Source organism: Peromyscus californicus, unplaced genomic scaffold (assembly GCF_007827085.1).
Source record: "Peromyscus californicus insignis strain IS unplaced genomic scaffold, ASM782708v3 Scaffold_4__1_contigs__length_199733344, whole genome shotgun sequence".
NCBI lineage: Eukaryota > Metazoa > Chordata > Mammalia > Rodentia > Cricetidae > Peromyscus > Peromyscus californicus.
Window position 1 is genome coordinate 6,107,126 of NW_026294562.1, and position 19,769 is coordinate 6,126,894.

A 19,769-nucleotide genomic window follows, 5' to 3' on the forward strand; every position below is an offset into this window, starting at 1 on the left:
CCATCTGTCATGTGGAGAGATACCAGGGGTGGGGGAAGCACAGGCGCACACACAGAGCGGGCGGGGCGCAGGGTCAGGAAACAGTGAGCAAAACTGTCTGCCACTTGTATTGGTCATCAGCAGCTCAGGGAGAATAAAGGGCTCCCTGATGCTCAGTGCATCGTCAGGAAGATTAATTAACATGTGTAAAGGCCACACACAATGTGAAAGGCCCAGTAATGGATCTCCAAAAGCCAGAGTCCCTGTTTTCCAGAAGGGTCATGAAACAAGGAGTGGAAAATATTCCCTAGAAGACAGAGCTGGATGACCCCGGCCACGAAGAACACAGCAAAGAAAGGACTGGGCTTGTCTGGGGTTCTCTTCATTCTCAAGCTGAATCTGATCTGACAGATGTGGTGAGTAATTAGACCCTTGTCCATTCATAGTCTGAATGCTTGCACTGCACGGAGAATGGGGCAGGAATAATGAGAGGCACAGCCCTGTGGGACTATTCAGGAGCGCTCAAATTTGCATGGTCACATGAACCCGAAGGAAGTGGATTATGCTGGCCTGGCCAGGAAGTGGAGACCGCCAAAGCGTTCTCATTTGCATAAATCATAGGGCTGGAAACCAGAGGGGCTTATGCTCCCTCAAAGGAGCCCAGCTGCAGAGGTCTGTCTGTGCATCCTGCCTGTCCGAAAGTCCTGCACATCTCTGTGGCTACAGCCTACTCAGAAAGGCTCCAAGTTCACTTCATCTGAGGTTCTGTCAACATGTGCCTTTACATTTCCAGAAATGTGATTTTTTTAAACAGGTGAGGTTGCTGCACAGACTCTTAGTGAAGGGATTTCTTTAACCTCGCGGGGGTGGGGGGGGAGGTGATTTGGTAAGGGTAATGCCTTTCATTATGACTGCTGCTGTCAACACATTTCTAATTGTGCAACAAGGTACTTAGGGAAGAATTGTTTGTGGCTTTAAAAAATAGTTAATGCCTCTCAAAAAGGATTACTTTCATTTTAAGCTTCAAATGAAGGCTACCAATTAATTAGTCCATTTACATAAAAATGTCTTGGATCGGTTACCTGAAAAGATAAAGGATGAAATCCACCCTCTAATTGGGGGAAAAAAGCAACGTGGAGTAAACACGCAGGAGTCCTGGGCCAAAAGCAAGTGGGAGTTATTAATTAAAAACAAATGTCAGAAACTCATTTTTTTCTATGTGATATGGGTGGTATCAATATGCTAATTGAATAACTTTTCCTTCTGTGCTGTGTCACACAATGTCTCCACTGTCACGCAGCTAGTCTTGCACACACTTGCAGTCTCAGCAACAGGCAGGCCAAGACAGAAGGACCTCAGTTTGAGGCTAGCCTGGGCTATAGATCAGGATCTAGACCAGCCTGGATTACATAGTGAGGCTCCATTCCAAATGTACACACCAACAAAAAGACACGCAGAGCTTCGGGATGGCTCAAGAGAGGAGACGGAAATCCCCCTCAGTCCTCCATCCCAACACAGAAGGCGAGTGGCATGCTACCTCCTCCTGTCATAGGCCTCAGGCCATCCTTTTTGGCTAAAGAGAGAACTTTTACTCCCTTCAGTAAGTACTGTGTGAGTCCGACATGAATTCAACATGGGCATAGTCAGGACAGACTTCAAGAGACCTCAAGGGCAACAAGGAAGGCAGATATTTACCACTGAGAAAACTAAGTTTCTTAATCACTTTAAAATATACAACTGAATGGAAAGTATATATTACCCAGACTAATTACATGTAATTTCTTGGCATTAGACATAAATTATTCAGACGATCCCAACGGGGACAAAATTAAAGATTCTTCTTTACAGTGGAATTTTCATTGTAAAACACAGCTCACTGCAAGTCCATGTTTCTAATAGCCTGTCCTGTCTTTAAAGACGCACATCTGTTTTCACAGGTGGAGGGGTATTAGGGAAACGGCTTTTCTCATGGGGTTTATTGACATAGGTGACAGGAGAGGAACGGAGAGAGAGTGAGAGAAAAGAGGAGAAAGTAAGAAGGATGAGCGGGAAAAGCGAAGGAAAAGAGCTGGGCAATGGCTCAGTTGGCCGAGTGCTTGCTTGCCCAGCATCACTAAGCCGCTGCCGGTGCCAATGAAAGCAACACACAGGTGGGTGCGGGCCGCACAGCTGCACCCCCAGCTCTGGGGAAGTGAAGACAGGAGCAAAGGGGTTCAGAATCACTCTGGGATACACAGCGTCTGGGGTCAGCCTGGGCTACATGAGACCTGGTCCAAAGAGAAAGGAAGAGCAAAAATAGAACAAGAAAAAGAGAAGAGGCAAGAAAGAGCAAGGAGGAGGACGGAGTGGGAGAGGAGGGCGGGGGAGGGAGAGAGGGGGGAGGGGGAGAGGAGGGCGGGGGAGGGGAGAGAGAGGGGGAGGGGGAGAGGAGGGCGGGGGAGGGAGAGAGAGGGGGAGGGGGAGAGGAGGGCGGGGGAAGGAGAGAGAGGGGGAGGGGGAGAGGAGGGCGGGGGAGGGGAGAGAGAGGGGGAGGGGGAGAGGAGGGCGGGGGAGGGAGAGAGAGGGGGAGGGGGAGAGGAGGGCGGGGGAGGGGAGAGAGAGGGGGAGGGGGAGAGGAGGGCGGGGGAAGGAGAGAGAGGGGGAGGGGGAGAGGAGGGCGGGGGAGGGGAGAGAGAGGGGGAGGGGGAGAGGAGGGCGGGGGAAGGAGAGAGAGGGGGAGGGGGAGAGGAGGGCGGGGGAGGGGAGAGAGGGGGGAGGGGGAGAGGAGGGCGGGGGAGGGGAGAGAGAGGGGGAGGGGGAGAGGAGGGCGGGGGAAGGAGAGAGAGGGGGAGGGGGAGAGGAGGGCGGGGGAGGGGAGAGAGGGGGGAGGGGGAGAGGAGGGCGGGGGAGGGGAGAGAGAGGGGGAGGGGGAGAGGAGGGCGGGGGAAGGAGAGAGAGGGGGAGGGGGAGAGGAGGGCAGGGGAGGGGAGAGAGAGGGGGAGGGGGAGAGGAGGGCGGGGGAGGGGAGAGAGGGGGAGGGGGAGAGGAGGGCGGGGGAGGGGAGAGAGAGGGGGAGGGGGGAGAGGAGGGCGGGGGAGGGGAGAGAGAGGGGGAGGGGGAGAGGAGGGCGGGGGAGGGGAGAGAGGGGGAGGGGGAGAGGAGGGCGGGGGAAGGGAGAGAGAGGGGGAGGGGGAGAGGAGGGCGGGGGAAGGGAGAGAGAGGGGGAGGGGGAGAGGAGGGCGGGGGAGGGGAGAGAGAGGGGGAGGGGGAGAGGAGGGCAGGGGAGGGGAGAGAGAGGGGGAGGGGGAGAGGAGGGCAGGGGAGGGGAGAGAGAGGGAGAGGGGGAGAGGAGGGCGGGGGAGGGGAGAGAGAGGGGGAGGGGGAGAGGAGGGCGGGGGAGGGGAGAGAGGGGGAGGGGGAGAGGAGGGCAGGGGAGGGGAGAGAGAGGGAGAGGGGGAGAGGAGGGCGGGGGAGGAGAGAGAGGGGGAGGGGGAGAGGAGGGCAGGGGAGGGGAGAGAGAGGGAGAGGGGGAGAGGAGGGAGGGGAAGGGAGAGAGAGGGGGAGGGGGAGAGGAGGGCAGGGGAGGGGAGAGAGAGGGGGAGGAGGAGTGGCGTTGGGGGTGGAAGGAAAGGATTAAAAAAATTCAATAAAACCAACCCCCTAAATTTACTGCGGGCACAAGCTGTGCCGAGTAGGAAGACAGAGCGCTCAACCTCGGGGAAGATAAGACGTGAACTGGCGGTGTCCACAGGTCCCCGTCAAAGGGGCTCTAGTGTCAGTGAGCCGGCAGGAAGCGACACTCAGGCATGCTGGCCCCTCGCCATCCCTCGCTCAGTGTGAAGGACAGGTGGAGTGGTGTGCTGCCCCTCTTCCGGGCTGACAGACTCAGCACAAGGCGCCCATCAACAGGCAGGGCTGAAAGGAGGGGTGGGGCTGACCTCCGGAAGAGAACTCGCAAGGTCTGGTAGAGTCCTCCGAGAAGCCAGGACATCCATGGTGCAATCTCTCCTCCCTAAAGAGCCCGCTTTACCTGTGAAACCAGGTCACTCCCGTGTTTTCTCCATGAGCTCCGTGTCATCCCACCCTCCCGTTGAAGAGGATGCCCTCTGGAGACCCAGCTACAGGGACATCAAAGAGCTTAACCTGGTGATGCTGCTGCTGGGCAAGAGGAAGACATCCGAAGTTTGGATGCTCAGTCCTCGGCCTCACAACTCTGTGCGGTGGGTGGCGGTACGGAGTTTTCTTTTTTAATCCACAAAGAAGGTTAGAAGAACTTTCCGGAATCAGGCAGACCCAAGTATCCATCCGTGTGTGTGTGTGTGTGTGTGTGTGTGTGTGTGTGTGTGTGTGTGTGTGTGTGTGTGTGTGTAAGGTTGAGTCTCTTCTTCCATCCTGTGGGGCCTGGGGATAAACTCAGGTTGTCCGGCTTGCAGCAAGGCCCTTCCTTCCCCTCTTCCCCTCTTCCCCTGACCGCCTGTGCTCCCTCTTCCCCTCTTCCCCTCTTCCCCTGACCGCCTGTGCTCCCTCTGCTGCTCCTGTGGCAGTGGCAGTGGGTCACAGCACAGGAGGGCCCTTTCTAAGCTGCTGTGCCTGGAGACGGTGCTGAGGCAGCTCCCTGATCACCCCCTGCACACTCTGAATGGTCTGAGACCTGGAGGGGAAGCCCTCCTTAGTTTCTACATAGACATGGGACTTCTTAGCCTCAGAGTTTCAGAATTTTCAATGGTAAATGGGGACAGATGGCAGTTTCTGTCTTTTGGGGACTGTTGACAATTAGTGGTGGGCACATTACTTGGCCCAGAAAAGGCCCCCAGCGATGCTAATTCCTGCGATTACTAACACAGAAAAAGAAGCAGAAGTCTTTAAGGCTATGGGAAGCCTTAAGGCTATGACACACTGTTTAAGGTGTGTCAGAAACTGCTATCCATGAGAAGCGCAGGCCCTGCGTCACCACCTTGTCAAGTGACACCTTCGTGTTAATTATTACCTTTTTGTGACTGTACAGTGACTTTTCTATTCCTGCATATGACTTCTGTGAGTTCTGGGGTAAAAGGTGGCTCAGAAACTTTCTCATCAAGCCTATGTGGGCCCTTTTTAAACCATTAAGAAGAAACAAAAAACCAAAACCAGAGAGGAACCCCACGAGGGGCCGCATGATCCTTAAGGCTGAGAAGTTAGACTTGTAGGCTTCTGGGGACAGCATGGCCACCTAAAGGGACATGATCAGAATATGTTTCCTCGATTACAGAGGGGGATAGTAAAAACATCTCTCACTTAGGGCCACTGTGAAGACTTTAAAATGTCCACTGACATCAAGTACCAGCCACATGGAATGGATGCCATGCTCAGGTGGCTGTCACTATACAATTCTCATGCAGGAGTCAGGATGCTGCTCCTAGGAGGAGACAGTGTGAGACACCGCAGGGAAGCATGGGGGGGGGGCGGAGCCCCAACCCACCCCTCAACAGGACTCTCTTTTCTCCTGCTCCAGGAAATTTCTGCTTGAAAATTATCATTAAGCTGGGCCCTTTGTGTTGCCTGAACTTAAAAGGTGGTGACACCTGGGTTATCAGGTTTTGTTTGTGAAGACAAAGGTCACCTCAGACCAGTGCATGTTCTGACCTGTCTGACCAGGTCCTTTGGTATGCCTTGAGTGGCAATCAAGGCAACTTTCTTCTTTCTTTTCATGAGCTAGAAAAGCTGCCTGGGTGGATCACAGGGGATGCTAACAGCAGAGGTATTTCTAGAAATTTCTTGCTCATTTATTAGTTGTTGATGAACGTAAACTGTCACTTGGACACATACCCAGATAATCTACTGACAGTTTCACTGGCTGTGTGACATACTCAATTTTTCTCTTTTCTTTTTTAGCCGATGTTTCCACTTGTATTTAATAAAAAGAAAACAAGAACACACACACACACACACACACACACACACACACACACACACACACACACACGGAAGCTTGACTCTCCACAAAGGCACAGCCTGACAGAATGTGAGAAGCTTGTAGAGGATCTGAGTTCTATTCCTTAGGACGCTCACAAGTGCCTCTGATTCTAGCTCCAGAGGGATCTGATACCTCTGGCCTCTGAGGGTACCTGCACTCACATGCACGCCTTCATACTCGCCCTACACACACACACTATTAAAAATAAAATAAATGTTTAAGAATGTGAGAAGTCCTGAGGCAAAAATCCCTCTCTGTGGTATGTGAGGCAGCTGGGGATGCTACCACTTCCCCTGCTCCTGCTGGGTCCAGGGTGTTCTGTATACAGTCAATCTCACCTGCCTCCAGAAGCAGGGCATGCTGGGAGTGCAGAGTGAGCTCCACTGGGGAACCATACCGGCTGTGGGAATGATGGGGAAGACAAGACTCAGATTCAATTCCTTGCTGACTCCCAGGAGTCAGGAGAGCTAAGGTGACTTTCACAAGCCTGGATTTTAGTGCCAAATTTTGGATCCCTTCAAAGAGCAGGTTTCATTAATGCCGAGTCTTCAGAGAAGAAAGAAAGGGATGACGGAAAGAAGCGAGGGTAAAAAGCAGTAGAGAAGCAGCCACACGGCTTCCCTCCATCTATAGTCTTACTGTGAACATTAAACAGTGTTTTCCTCCAGTGGTTACTGTCACTATAGCTTTTCGGCCCTGACAATGGGTCACATTTGTTGCTATGACTTATTTCACACAATGTGAATGTGAATCGACACCTACGGAATCTCAGTGAAGTTCAGCCAATGGTACTTATTTCATGCTCTAGGAGAGTCTTCAGTGTTAAAGAACAGCTTATAACTATTTCTTGTCAAATTTCTTTATGTAAGGCATTTCAACTTCCTACAAATGACTAGACCCCTCTCCCCAATGCTTTCCCTAATGGATAGTAACTTCGTTCTGTTCAGCTTTGGTTCAGCTAAGGTTTGCAGATACGTGCCACAGGTCTTGTTCATAGGTGTGTGCTGGAGAGGTCTTTGGTGGAGGAGGACACATAGGCCACACAGCAGGAGGTGGGGTGGGGTAGAGTGTAGAGCACCTTCGGCTTCCCTGCATCTGCTTCTCAGACCATCTGAGATGAGTGAGTGGTTCCTGCTTTGTTTATAATGTCCAACTGCTGAGCACTGAGGAGTCTTAGTCCTACCCACATGAGGACAAGTGGGGTCTTGAAACCAGTGGTTCTCACCCTTCCTAACACTGAGACCCTTTATTACATTCCCTCAGGATGTAGGGGCCCCAACCATAAAATTATTTCATTGCTCATTCATAACTGTGATTTTCTACTGTTATGAGTTGTAATCATGATATAAAATATCTGATATTCAGGTATCTGATATTTGACCCCCAAGGTCAAGACTACAGGTTGACAACTGCTGTTTTAAAAGGTAACAAGTGGTGACCTGAAGAGGTCACTGAACAACGCAGAGCATTGAGGATCAAAAAGAGTAATGGGCCACCACGTATGAAATGGAGAAAACACAGAGACTTACAATGATTAGCCATGTTAGAGAGTCTTGTTTAATTCAATCATCAGTGTTCTAAAAATGGTTAGATGGGCAGGAAGGTATTTGGGCAGAGTACTCAAGAAGCTGATCACATGTTCTTCGATAAAGAAGAACAGCCAACAAATGAGAAAGCAGCAGAAGCCAAGCCTACCAGTGCTGTGCTGTACTGAAGTGTACTGTTGTACTGCACTGTACTACACAGTTTTAACCTGTCCAGACATCGCCGAGAACGCTTGCTTAAAGCCATCTGGTCAACAGGCTGATAGAGGACGCCGCTATAGACCAGTACAGTGGGTATAATAGAACCTACTGATTAATCTTGTAATCAATAAAAGTGATGCAACCAGACATCAGGCGCCTCCTGGAATGATGAAATTTGTATTTCATTATGTCTTTAGCAGGCACTACTTGTTTACACAGAGAACAGAGGAAGAGGAATGTCTTCAACAGCACCACAGAGATGCCATAGGCCAGACCTACAGTGGTGACATTGTTATAGAGCATGAGTCTGACTCATTCACCAAGTAAATGCAAGGGAAGAGGAAGAGGACCTGCACACTAACACACACTTGGGTGTGTCAACCAAGTGAAGGTATGCTGGATCTCGATTTAAACTGCTCAACTGTGGACAATTTTGAAGCAGAATTTGCAATTAATATTAAAGCTATTAAGTGTGAACAGGGCACCATGCTTGAGTTCCTAAGCAGTTCAGCTGCATGCACTGGGGCTCTTCACTGAAACACTATAGGTAATGCCCCCGATAAACAAATAAAAAATGAAACGGAAGGAAGGAAGGAAAAGAGGAAGGAAGGACGGAAGGAAGGAAGGAAGGAAGGAAGGAAGAGTGGGAGGGTGGGAGGGAAAGGTAAAACAAGAACGGCCCGGCTGTCCACACCTGTAACCCCAGCACTTGGAAATGAAAAGCTGGGCTGTGAGGCTGAAAGCCAGTTCCAGCTACACAGCCAGATCCTGTTATTAAAAAGCAAAGCCACACTCAACCCACAATGATAATGTTAGTCGCTACTGAAGGTGGGTAGTGGAGACATGGGGGCTCCTACATGATTTTCTGCCTTTTCACATATAAATTTTTGAAATAAAGATGTAAAAGAAGCAAGGAGTCTAAGACAAGGCAAACAAAATAAGCAAGCTAATGGAATTGCAGCCCTTATCTACTGGGTCAAGTTCATGGCCACATGTGGCAGGCCTAGGACCCGAGGGAATGCAAGCACAGATCACACAAGAGGACTCAATCTTGCCACCTTCTCTTGTTCAGGACAGCAAGGAACCTGGGGACCAACAGGAGGAAGCAATCCTCAAGAAGGGATGGAGGCTTCCAGAATCTGCATGGGACAGGCGAGCCTTAAGATCTAACTATGGGCCACTGTTCTCGTTAACCTCATCCTCAAGGAAAACCCGAAACAAGGACCAGCAGAACCATACAGTCCCCAAATCTATGATTTTCAGTTGGCAATATGCTGTGAACAGGATCTTCAGATGGTCGAGGGCCAGTGTATTTCAAAGCCGCACGTCTTTTCTTCAGCCCCCATCTTCTTGCATTACTATGCATTTCTGGAACTGTAATCAACTTTGCCTTTGAGGCAGTTGAGTCAAAATCACTATCAATATACTTGACACAAAAAATTGACTTCCTGGGACCTTTAATATCCTCATGCCAGCTTTTTTCAATTAAGTGACCACAACCAGCAAACCACTCTTACCATGGGTACTGTGTGGGGCACTAAGATATGCAGTGTCTGCAACAGCGAACCACAAAATGCTGGGTCAAGAAGGGAAAAGAAAGTTTCTCATACACATTCTTAAAGCATTATTCAGATTTACAATCCTCCTCGCTCTTGCTAGGAATGGTCCCCAGGCGTCCACAACTGCACTCGGAGGCTGCCCTGGTACAAGCTCGGGCTGCAATACCCATGGGATGGCCACACTGTCCCAACCTCCCCAGAAGTGGGGACACTCGGTTACTGTTGTACTCTCAGTGGTTATAGGAGCTTCATCTCATTCCTTCATCAACTGAGAACTACACAGAAACCACGCCTAACTGTGCTCTCTAGTTTTCTCTGAGGTTATCCCACACCTTCAGACTATATTTACTTTTTGCATAATTAGTCACCGCTTCCTAATCAACAGCAACCATGTTTTGGGAAACATGGGTCAAATCACGCAGCAGGGGTGGCCATCTGAACTTGAGACTGTCCTGGGGATTCAGAAGTCAAGCTGCCACACGTGCACACAGTATGTGCCTTCCTAGTTATTACGCAGAAAGCTTGCACAAGTCGCTTGTCCAGGCACCCTGGCACGCTACAGCCAATCTTACCGAAGAATGAAGCGCTGGATGCTACTGCAGGCGCCAAGCTCAGGGCTCAGTTGTGGTCCCACCCACGCTTCACCCACTCAAAGCATTCAGTCCACTGTGACGCTGTGGACTCGAGGAAGAGGCCACTGTGCCGAGGCTCGCCATTTTCGGTTCAGGTAAGATCCCGTTTGTCTCCCTACAGGCCAGGCTGTTTTTCTTTTGCAATGCTGTAAACGAACAGGATTTATTTCTCACATCTACCTGTAATTTGGTTCTTGTTGACCAGCTTTCCCCATTTCCCTGGCTTCTGGTAACTGACACCCTGTCCTTCTATTTCTGAAAACATTATTTGTGTTTTGTATTGGCCTGAATGTATGTGTGTGCACCAAATGCATGCCTGGTGGCCGGGGAGGCTGGGAGAGGTTTGGATTTCCTTGAACTGGGGACACACAAGGTTGTGGTGGAAACAAACCCGGGTCTACCGCAGAAGGCGCAGGTGCTCTAACTCTCTAGCCGTCTCGTCAGCCACAGTGTGCACTTTAAGTCACTTGGTTTTTGCTATAGAACTGTTTGAATTCCTTATTTACTTTCACATATCCAGTCTACAAACACTTTCTCCCATTCAGGAGGTTGTCTCTTCACACTGGTGATGATCAACTTTGTTGTGGGGGAAGCTTTTATGTTTTATTTAATTCCATTTATCTATTTTTGCCTTTGTTTTCTGTGATTTTGGGGTCATATCCAATAAATCCTCACATAGCCCTACAACATTAAGCAACTCTCCTATACTTTCTTCTAATGGTTTTATGGTTTTCTTTTGTATTAATCATTCTCATTTGATTTCTGGACATGGTGAAAGACGGTCTACTTTCATTCTTTTGCATGTGAACGCCCAATTTCCCCCAGAATCATTTGCTGAAGAGACTGCCCTTTCCCCAGAGTATGCTCTTAGAACACTGACTGAAATTAGCATCTGTATTCTTTGAAAGCTCCTCTGGTGATTCTTACCAGCAATCCAAGCTGGTGGCCACTGTGTTAAACTGACTCGTGTTTCCAAAGGACTCCACACAAATAAAGGAGACCCTGCACTGCGGCCGCCTCTTCCTCCCAGACAGTCTCAAGGGACGCAGCACCTCGGGAGATTCTAGTCAAACTTATCTGAACATGAGGCCCGTGTACAAGCGTCGATTAACACAGATGGAAACTGCTTTTGCACCTCCAGGGAAACTAGTAATGAAGGCTGATAACACTGGCTACACCTTTAAGCAGAAAGCCCACACTGTTAAGTGTGAAGGATAAAGATTAAGCCTTTTCCTCAAGAAGGATAAAGAAGACCTCTAGTTATCCTAGGCTCTTAACTAGAGACAAAGATACATAACCTCATAGTTACAAGGGATCTCACAGCTATGTAACACACACACACACACACACACACACACACACACACACACACACACACACACACCCATCTCCGAGCATCCTCTCAGATGATCATTTAGCCACAGACTGAGTTGTTCACCCACAAAGGGATCTCATTCCTTCTCAGGAGAACACACTCCGATGCTGGGCAGATCAAGCGTTCTTTATGCTGGCTCACAAGCAGCCTGCCTCTAACCTCCACTGTTCACAGCTAGGTTGGTGTCTGGCACAGTAGTGGAAGGAAGGCCTCCTTTCTTTCCCACGGGTGTCCTTCAGCGCTCTCGGAAGGTGGAGCATGGCGCACCACAGCAAACACAGGGCTGTAAGAGGAGCCCAGAGACTTAGATTTGAGTTGCAGCTCTGCCTCAGACTTTCTGACATCGCAACTAAAGCCCTCAGGCTTGACTTTCGTCATGAGTTTAAAAATTGCATGGAAACAAAGACAATAGGAAACTGGCATACTTGTGAACCCTGAATTAAAAGTGCAAGTCAAATGCTTTATGATTTCCAAGCACTGTACAAAACGAGCTGCTGTGTTTGTAGGACTTTAAGAGACAATATTTTTTATGTTTGAACAGATTTTGGTCAGTTGACTCCTACATTATCCTTGTCTTCTGAAGCTAGGTACACTCAATGCTAAACAAGGTTGTTAACGATGCCCATGGGAGCTCCAGAGCGCCCTCTATCGGCCACTTGCTTCACTGAGTCAGTGACTCCCAAACATGCACATTCTTGTGCAATAGCCTCGGTAACTGTGTGCTGATACCGCCTGCTAATTTGTGAACAGACTAGAAAAAATAAAGAACAATGGTCTCAGAACCAGAATCGGGACTAGAATCTGCTATTCACTATGTAAGTGGCCTTGGACAAATTTGCTTACCTCAGTTTCCCCACACATACAAGGAGAGAAGCAAGATATTTTATATGCTGCTATTAAAACAAAACAAAATGTGTCAAGCCCCCAGCAGAAAATTTTGTTCATTTGATTGCAGGATATTTTAACCAGGACAGTTTTTAAAAAATCAATGAAAAACCTTTTTGAAAAGTCTACATAACATCTAGAGCAAGCAGAATTTTAGGGCCTTCAACTGCATGGAGACAGAGTTCCAATTTACTATCAGTTCTCTGTAGGATCCACATACATCACCTCTTAGGCCCTCATGTCATTTGAAAGTCCCTCCCTGTAAAGGGGTGCATTTGTTGCTAACTTAGTTCTGCTAACTACACTCCTGAGGTCAGGGAACAGCCTTTGTAAAAACTCGTAGAAACAGGTATTCCTCCAAAGAAGAAATACAAACAGCAGGTAAACACAAGAAAAGATGTTCTCCATCATTTGTCCAGTAGGGGATGACACTGGAAACCACAGACTGCCCTGCATCCACTGAACAACTCTAACAAAAAGACAGACAGTAGCAAGTGACAGGAGAGCTGAGGAGCTCAGACCCCAAGATACAGCTGATGGGTGTGAACAGAACATTCTCCTCACCACACAGCTGGCAATTCGCCAAACCTTTAACAGGGAGTTACTGTAGTACCTACAGTTCTATTCTTAGGTACACAGGAAGAAGAAATGGAAAGATATGTCCACAAAAAAGCTTCTCAACAACACTAGTCATACTATTCAAAAGGCAGAGAGAACCCAAAAGTTTGCCACTTGATAGACAAGCAGATGAATAAAACTTGTATGTATGCGTGTGTACATGCATGCATATGTATAGTAGAAGGCTATTTGCCAACCCAAAGTCACCCAGTGTTAACACAAACCTCAACATGGACGAACCTTGAACAAACTGTGCTAAGTGAAGGAAGTCAGACACAAGAGACCACCACATCACATGTGGCTCCATGTATGCGGAATGTCCAAAACTGTCCAATCTGCAGAGACAGAAGACTAGCCGTTGTCAGGAGATGGGGAATGACTACTAGTGGGCACCTGATTTCTTTCGGGTGATGAAAATGTCCTAGAAATGATTGTGGCGATGGCTGTGTGACTAAGTGAACATACTAAGAGCCAGAGAACTACATTCTAAATGGGTGAATACATGGTATGCAAATCATATCTCAATAAAAGCTACTAAAAACTCAATGGAGGCACACAATCATTAAACCATAAGGCTCAAGGATCAATTAAATTTGAATCAGAGTGCAGGGAATATGTATATTTCTACAAGGGCATTTTATGTGGATAATTGCTTTATATGTTCAATTGCTTTAAATCCATTTTTTTTTGCATTTGGATTATTTTTTCCAGGAGCAGCTGAATTTTAAGGAAGTAAATAATAAACAAGGCTATTGTGGCTTAGGAAACGAATTTCTTTTCTTTTACTTCCTAGGACTGACTCGATGGTGTAAAAGTCTATTAGGAAAAAGAATGGTGAAGTCTGAATGAGAAAATGTATTTCATCGGGGAAGATAAAAGTCTTTCTTCTCTCTAGTGAATACAGGTGATTTCAGAAGCAGCGACTCCTAATTATTCACTGTTGAAAAGCTAAAAAAAAGGTTCACATTGAAAACAGTGACCTCCAGTTTGCTCTGTGAATGAAGACAGACACAAATTCTCATTTTCCTGGAATCCTGGTTGATAAGTGAGTTGGGGAAATGCATGCATTTCTTCATTACAGTGCAGTCGACTGTTCATTTAAATGACAATAACTGGCATAAAAGCCACATAAGCATTATCTAGCAATTCTACTGTGTTGAAACGCATTATTAGAGTGAACAATGCTAAGTACAGTAAATAAATGACTGCCCCTCATTTTCAGCATTACTCCTGCTTACTTAGCTTTGTGAGAGGGTACCATCATTATGACTGGTGCATTCAACACCTCGGCCAACACCATTTGCTTGGGTAACTCTTGAACTGGAAAGGATTTTAAAATAGTTATGGTCTTTTCTAGCAATGGAAGGAGAGGGGAAAGTCATCCAATCCAGTACTTACATATCAGGTATTTTCAACAGAAAATAGTTGAAGAAATCAATGTCTATTCACTATGTCTCTGTAAAAACTAAAGGACAACACACACAATAGACGGGTTTAAAATTGTAAAATCTGCACCAGTGGTTTAACTTGGAATCAGATGCTTAAGAACCCGCTAATAGTTCTGCCTTTCAGGTTCCTTGTACTCCAAGTAGATGCCTTTCTCTGCTTTCTGTCTTTTTATACCTGAAATGTCTAGCATCCCACCCAAAGCTCCCAGCAAACCTGCTGTATCTTCTCTCTCCCAAATGTAGGACAAATGAAAGAAGCTATTTGAAATCATTTCCTCTTGAGTCTCCAGCTTGCACACAAGGGTGATGTGGTAGACAGTACACGGCGGCGGCGGCGGCGGCCCTGGAACATTTGAAGCCAGGTCTTTCCATCCATGTCCTCCAGACATGCGCATCAAGTCACAGACAAGATTCCTTATAAATCAACAAGCAACATCCTCGTCGAGTCATGATTCAGAGTTGATAATTCGTTAGCGGTGAGTCACTTTCTCCCCCAACCTCTTGGAACCTCTAGGATTTCTATACAGCAAAGCTCAGGGTGAGAAGAGGTGCAGGGGCACAGCTCTGAAGCTGTGTTTGGGTGGTAAGAACTGTCCTGTCATTCTCCAGTTTCCAGAGTGCCCACCCACAGGTCCCACCTTGCCATCCTGTGCTCCAGTGGCTAGCCCTGAGCACTACACTGCACTAATGCTCCCAAGTTCAGTTCCTTCCTGTCAGGCCAGGCATCGGACGGACTAGAGCAAGTGCAGTACAGCTGAAAATGCCTTGCACATGCCTGCTGCTATCCCTATCCCACACCCAAATTTACAATGTTGTCTAGGGCTGACTCTCACTCGAGAGATGACTGACTTTTTTTAGCACATCTTTACTATGTCTGGAGATCCGTGAATGTGTGTGAAAGGACGAGTAACATTGAGACAAGTCGGCTGCAAAGGACGAGTGGGCAAGAGCGGCCCATGCATTTCAAATGCTTCTTGCTCTTTCCTGATCCCAGCTGGCACTTCTCTTTATCCTGTGGACTTTTAGATAAAAGGTGCATCAATTTCTTTCCTGGTATCTTCCCTTGGGTCAGAGCTTGTGGGACCCATAACTTCTTCCTTGGACTCATCTCACTTGGGATCCCTAGGTGGTCCACTCCCAGCTGGCGGATTCCTGTACTGATTCACATCCTGACTGCCAAGACTACCTCTTCACAAGTTTGCAGCGTGTTTGACAAAGCCGTGTGCCTTTCCAGGCTCAGCGTACTTACAAAGTAGTTAGTGGTTCAGAAATCTCTTCCCTGGGGTTAGCAGTCTGACTCCAACACATTGGCCTTAGATATGTGCAACAGGTGACATGAAAATGCACAGAAATGATGCAGGGTAACCTGCCAAAGCCTTCAGAAGCTCACTGTGCCCTTGAAGTGGGTCATCCTCAGGAGCTGTTGCTTTTCATCTACCCAGCAGGTGTGTGTCATCAAATAAATATCATAAAATGTCTTCCAGCCTGGAACAAACATCTGGCAAGGAAAAGAAGCTCACAGGCTTGCTGCCTATCATGCCTGACGGAGGGACGCCTCCTGAGATGCCCTTTCTTAACCCTGTGAGAAGCAATATTTTTATGAACAAAAGGTTTACTTTCCCTATTATCTCAGTCTCCTCTCCGTTTGTCTATTCTCCTCATCCTCTCGGCTAAGACGTTTCCAAAAGAAAGCAATCGCAACTCCACAACTCAGTGTTTAACAAATAGGACCCTTGAAGTGTGGTACCACAAAATCCTATTTCCCCTCAAATTCTGTGAGATTAAAAGACAATAACAGTAATAAGTAGGCTAACTGGTTTTCTTGGGACCTCCTGTTTCATCACCCTGGGTTAGTGTTTAAATTATTGATGCCCTCTCCTTTATGTTGGAAGTGTTAGGAGATAGTGAGATGTAGCAGCTTACAGTCTGCAGAGTTCTGTAATAACAGGCAGGGAGGTAGGAAATAATACATCCCGATTCTCATTGGATGTTCTTAAGCTTACCCCATTAGTACATGCTCAAATACCTGATGTCACTGAGCCAAAACTATTTTAAAAAGAAGTTAACCCTGAGTTCAAAACTATGAGAAGAAGTTACACTAGAGGAAACACTTGGATCCTAATGTGTTTGCCTTGCTTTCAAATTTCTGTACATCACTTCTCACCCCTGAGCCCAGACGATTCTCACAGGAGCACAGGCGCTATGCATGTCATGGGAGGAGGTAGTGAAGCTCAGCGTGACCTCGGGCGAGCTGTGTGGATCACTGTGATGTCTTCATACGCACGAAGGTTCTCGAGCACTTCCATGGTAGTTTCATTTGTTATTTTCCGGTCCAATGGTGTCCCCAAACTCTCAGATCACAAGCAGCAGTTGGGCTGTCATTGACTTAACCATTTCCTTCATGTCAACTAAACAGTGGTCACCTCTCTCAATATTATCAATGAGTTCATAGGTTTGATGACTCCTTAAAGTTGCTCATTTAGAAAACACTGGGTTATAAAAGCTATGTAGTTTAGAAAGGGCATGAGAACAGGCTGACACTTGTGTGGGTACCAGATGGTGGGCTTTTCATTAACTACTGAGAATTTGTAGACATTGGGCTTACAGCACCAAAGGAAAAATAATTCCTTCTCCTATGGAACCCACATTTTAAATATGAGGTGTTGGTGAACAGATAACCATCCACTGACTTAGTAGTATCCCTTGTCCAAAGTGCTTCTAACTGGAAGTGTTTCAGATTGTAGAATTAGGAGTTATTTTGGGAACAGACCTTGTCCACATGTGAAAAGAATTTATGTTTTATATTATATATATATACACATATATATGTTTTATACACATAGTGTATCATACATCTTATACTCATAGTGAGATGATAATTTTACATAGAATGTTAATTTGGTGAATAAGCTAAGTTTGATGGTATGGAATTTTCCCCAAGAGTGTCAAGCTGATGTCTCAAAGTTTCCAAGTTTAAAGCATGCTGGGTTTTGATTTGGAGGTCTGGGATGCTCCCGCTGTAATATAGTTCCAGACAGTGACATGTGCAGGGGGAGGCGTCAAGAAGGGAGGAGTACACTGAGCACAGATGCACACAGCACAGAGAAGAGCAAACTGTCTATTGCGTTCCCAGAGGACCTGTGTCCTTTTGAGCAATCCCTATAAAATGTAGTTATGGCCAGGATTAAGTCTTCATATGCTTGGGCTTCCTCAGATTACAGTCTCTCACAGACTAAGAGTTTTCACCAGAGGATGCATTTCTGGGACACAGCAATAAATGGGAATAATGGAAGGAAGAAGAGATGCCAAAGACCTGGGAAGGACCAAGCCCTCTTTTGATACTGCCTAGGGTTTCAGTGATGCCACCGCCTTGTGCCATAAGAAAATGAGTCTACACCTAACATTGACATGCCCACAGGACAACTGCAGCACCCTACCCCTTACTGAAGGTCAGGCTTGGTGAATGTGCTCTGGACAATTTGTCTTAAAAACTAAGGCACAGACTGAAACTAGAACTGCTAATGTGAAGAAAACACACCACTGAGGTACAGTCTGACTTCCATACACTTACGTTTTGAATACAGGTAGACTCATGTTTCTGGAGGCTGACTAGTATGAGAATGCTGCTGTGCTCCCAAGGCTGATGCACAGGAGGAGTTGCAGGAATGCAGCTGTGCTCCCAAGGCTGATGCACAGGAGTTGCAAAGCTGACACTGACATTCAGTGGTTATGTCACTGTGAGCAAGTTATGAACTTTTCTAATCCTTGCCCATAAAGGAAAACAGTAACGCCTCCCTTATGAGTTCATTCTGAGTGTTAAATGAAACCAAATGAGACCATGATTACATAGCAATTAGTGTTTAATTGCTCTTAAAATAAATGGCAATTAAGAGGAAAGTAATCAATGATAATGATGATTCAAAAATGATTGGCTTGGATCTTCAGTTAGAAAACCGAGGCAGAAAGCCTTGGCATCGGAGAGCTGAGTGTAGAGGAGCAGGCAATCATTTCCCGGAAGAGTCTGTGTGTGCAGCGCCGCCGGGGTAAAGACACAGCAATCAGGGAGCACAGAAGGCTCCTTCCCGGACCACGAGCCCCGCCTCAGAGCCAGCAGCTTTAGTGTGGGCAGGCAGTGGGACCACTCCAAGGAGTCTCAGTATACACAGAAACAGACAAGGGCTTCCTGACCTGTGACAGGAACTGCAGATCCAGGAGGAATCTAGAAGCAGGACATCATCGGCACGTGCGGTTTTGGGCTCTTGGGAGGCTTTCCCACACTTGCAACAGCTTTTGCTCCTCCTCATTTTCAAGCTGTCCAGTATCTGCCACTCTAAATTTACAAACAACAACAGCTGCGTGCACCTTGACAGTCTGCATCCATTACATCTGCATATGGCACAATGAGCTGTTATGTATTCAAAATCCCCAAACTCACACCAGTCTCCACTGGCAACAGAAGCAGACAAGTTCACATGTTTTGAAAGAGTGGTGGAGAGAGAGGTGGAGGTGGAAAATTGGGGTGGGCATGCATGTCCTGATGCATGATTTCCTTAATCAGACCCATGCTGCATGTCAACACATGCATGTCAGCGCAGGTTCTCTAGGGAGGAAAAGTCCCTCCATATCCCTACCCTCTCTATTTAGTCTGTCACTTTTCCTTTCCTCCCCTTAGGACTACACCTTTAGCTGGGTCTGTGGAGGGAGGGAGGGAGGGAGGGAGGGAGGGAGGGAGGGAGGGAGACCGAGACCGAGAGAGGGATGCTCTAACAGTTTGCATCATGGAGCCAGGTTGTATCATATAGCCCTCATAGAGTCTTAAGCACAATGTGGTTGAGTGGAGAAACAAATTCTTAGGAAGGGAGCCTAAGTAGATTTTTTTCCTGTCCACAGTCACGAGGTTTTACTGAATACACATGCAAGGTAAATAACAATTTCTAAAGTAAGACTTCAGGTTGGTGTTTGGTCGGCCCAATACAAAGTGACTCTCAACCTTCTTTGCAGAAATGGGAGAAGAATGAAGACACCCAAGGAGAAAGGTGGCATCTGAATAAGACAGAGCTGTGTGTAGGTCGTGAACAGAAAAGCAGTCTGGAATGAGGAGTCCTAGGTTTCTTAAGAAACTCGGTCATCCTTCCAAGTATTGAAAGAGCATCAAGGCCAGAAGATCTGGACTTCTCTTCCTGGGCAGCTATAGGGAGCCATCAAGCCATGCTCCTCAGTTCTTGTTCCTAAAGAGAAATGTGACAGGTGTCTTGTGCTGGAGGGACAGAGTTGATTAGGATGAAGTCCTGTGAGGAATAAAACCATACAGAGGTGACTGACTGTGGGAAGACCCAAATGACACTGTGTGTGTCTCTCCTGAGCTGTATCCTTGATCTGGTGAGAGTTTATTTTTTTGCTGTTGTCCAAGGAGACAGCATAAGCTATGGACTGCATAGGACAAAGTCAGTGACTCAAAAATCATCACTTGTTGGCATAGTCTCCATCCTGTTCCTCACAGAATTCAAAATGGTTTACACGAGCACACGCCAGTCACGTGTGAAAGGTTACTGTACCAGGACTTAGCCACCTCTGGCTCCTCAGCCAGCTTTGCCAT

At 47.3% G+C, this 19,769-nt stretch overlaps 1 protein-coding gene and 1 long non-coding RNA gene across 5 annotated transcripts in view; one reads left to right on the forward strand and one right to left on the reverse strand.

The window, feature by feature from the left end:
• Vti1a (vesicle transport through interaction with t-SNAREs 1A) overlaps positions 1-19,769 on the reverse strand; it is a 318,582-nt gene that overhangs the window by 68,627 nt on the left and 230,186 nt on the right. The window lies entirely within an intron of this gene.
• On the forward strand, positions 3,698-16,904 carry LOC128125269 (uncharacterized). Its single transcript, XR_008223126.1, has 4 exons — positions 3,698-4,188; positions 7,854-8,047; positions 8,729-9,942; positions 13,519-16,904. It is a non-coding gene; the product is annotated as an uncharacterized LOC128125269 (long non-coding RNA).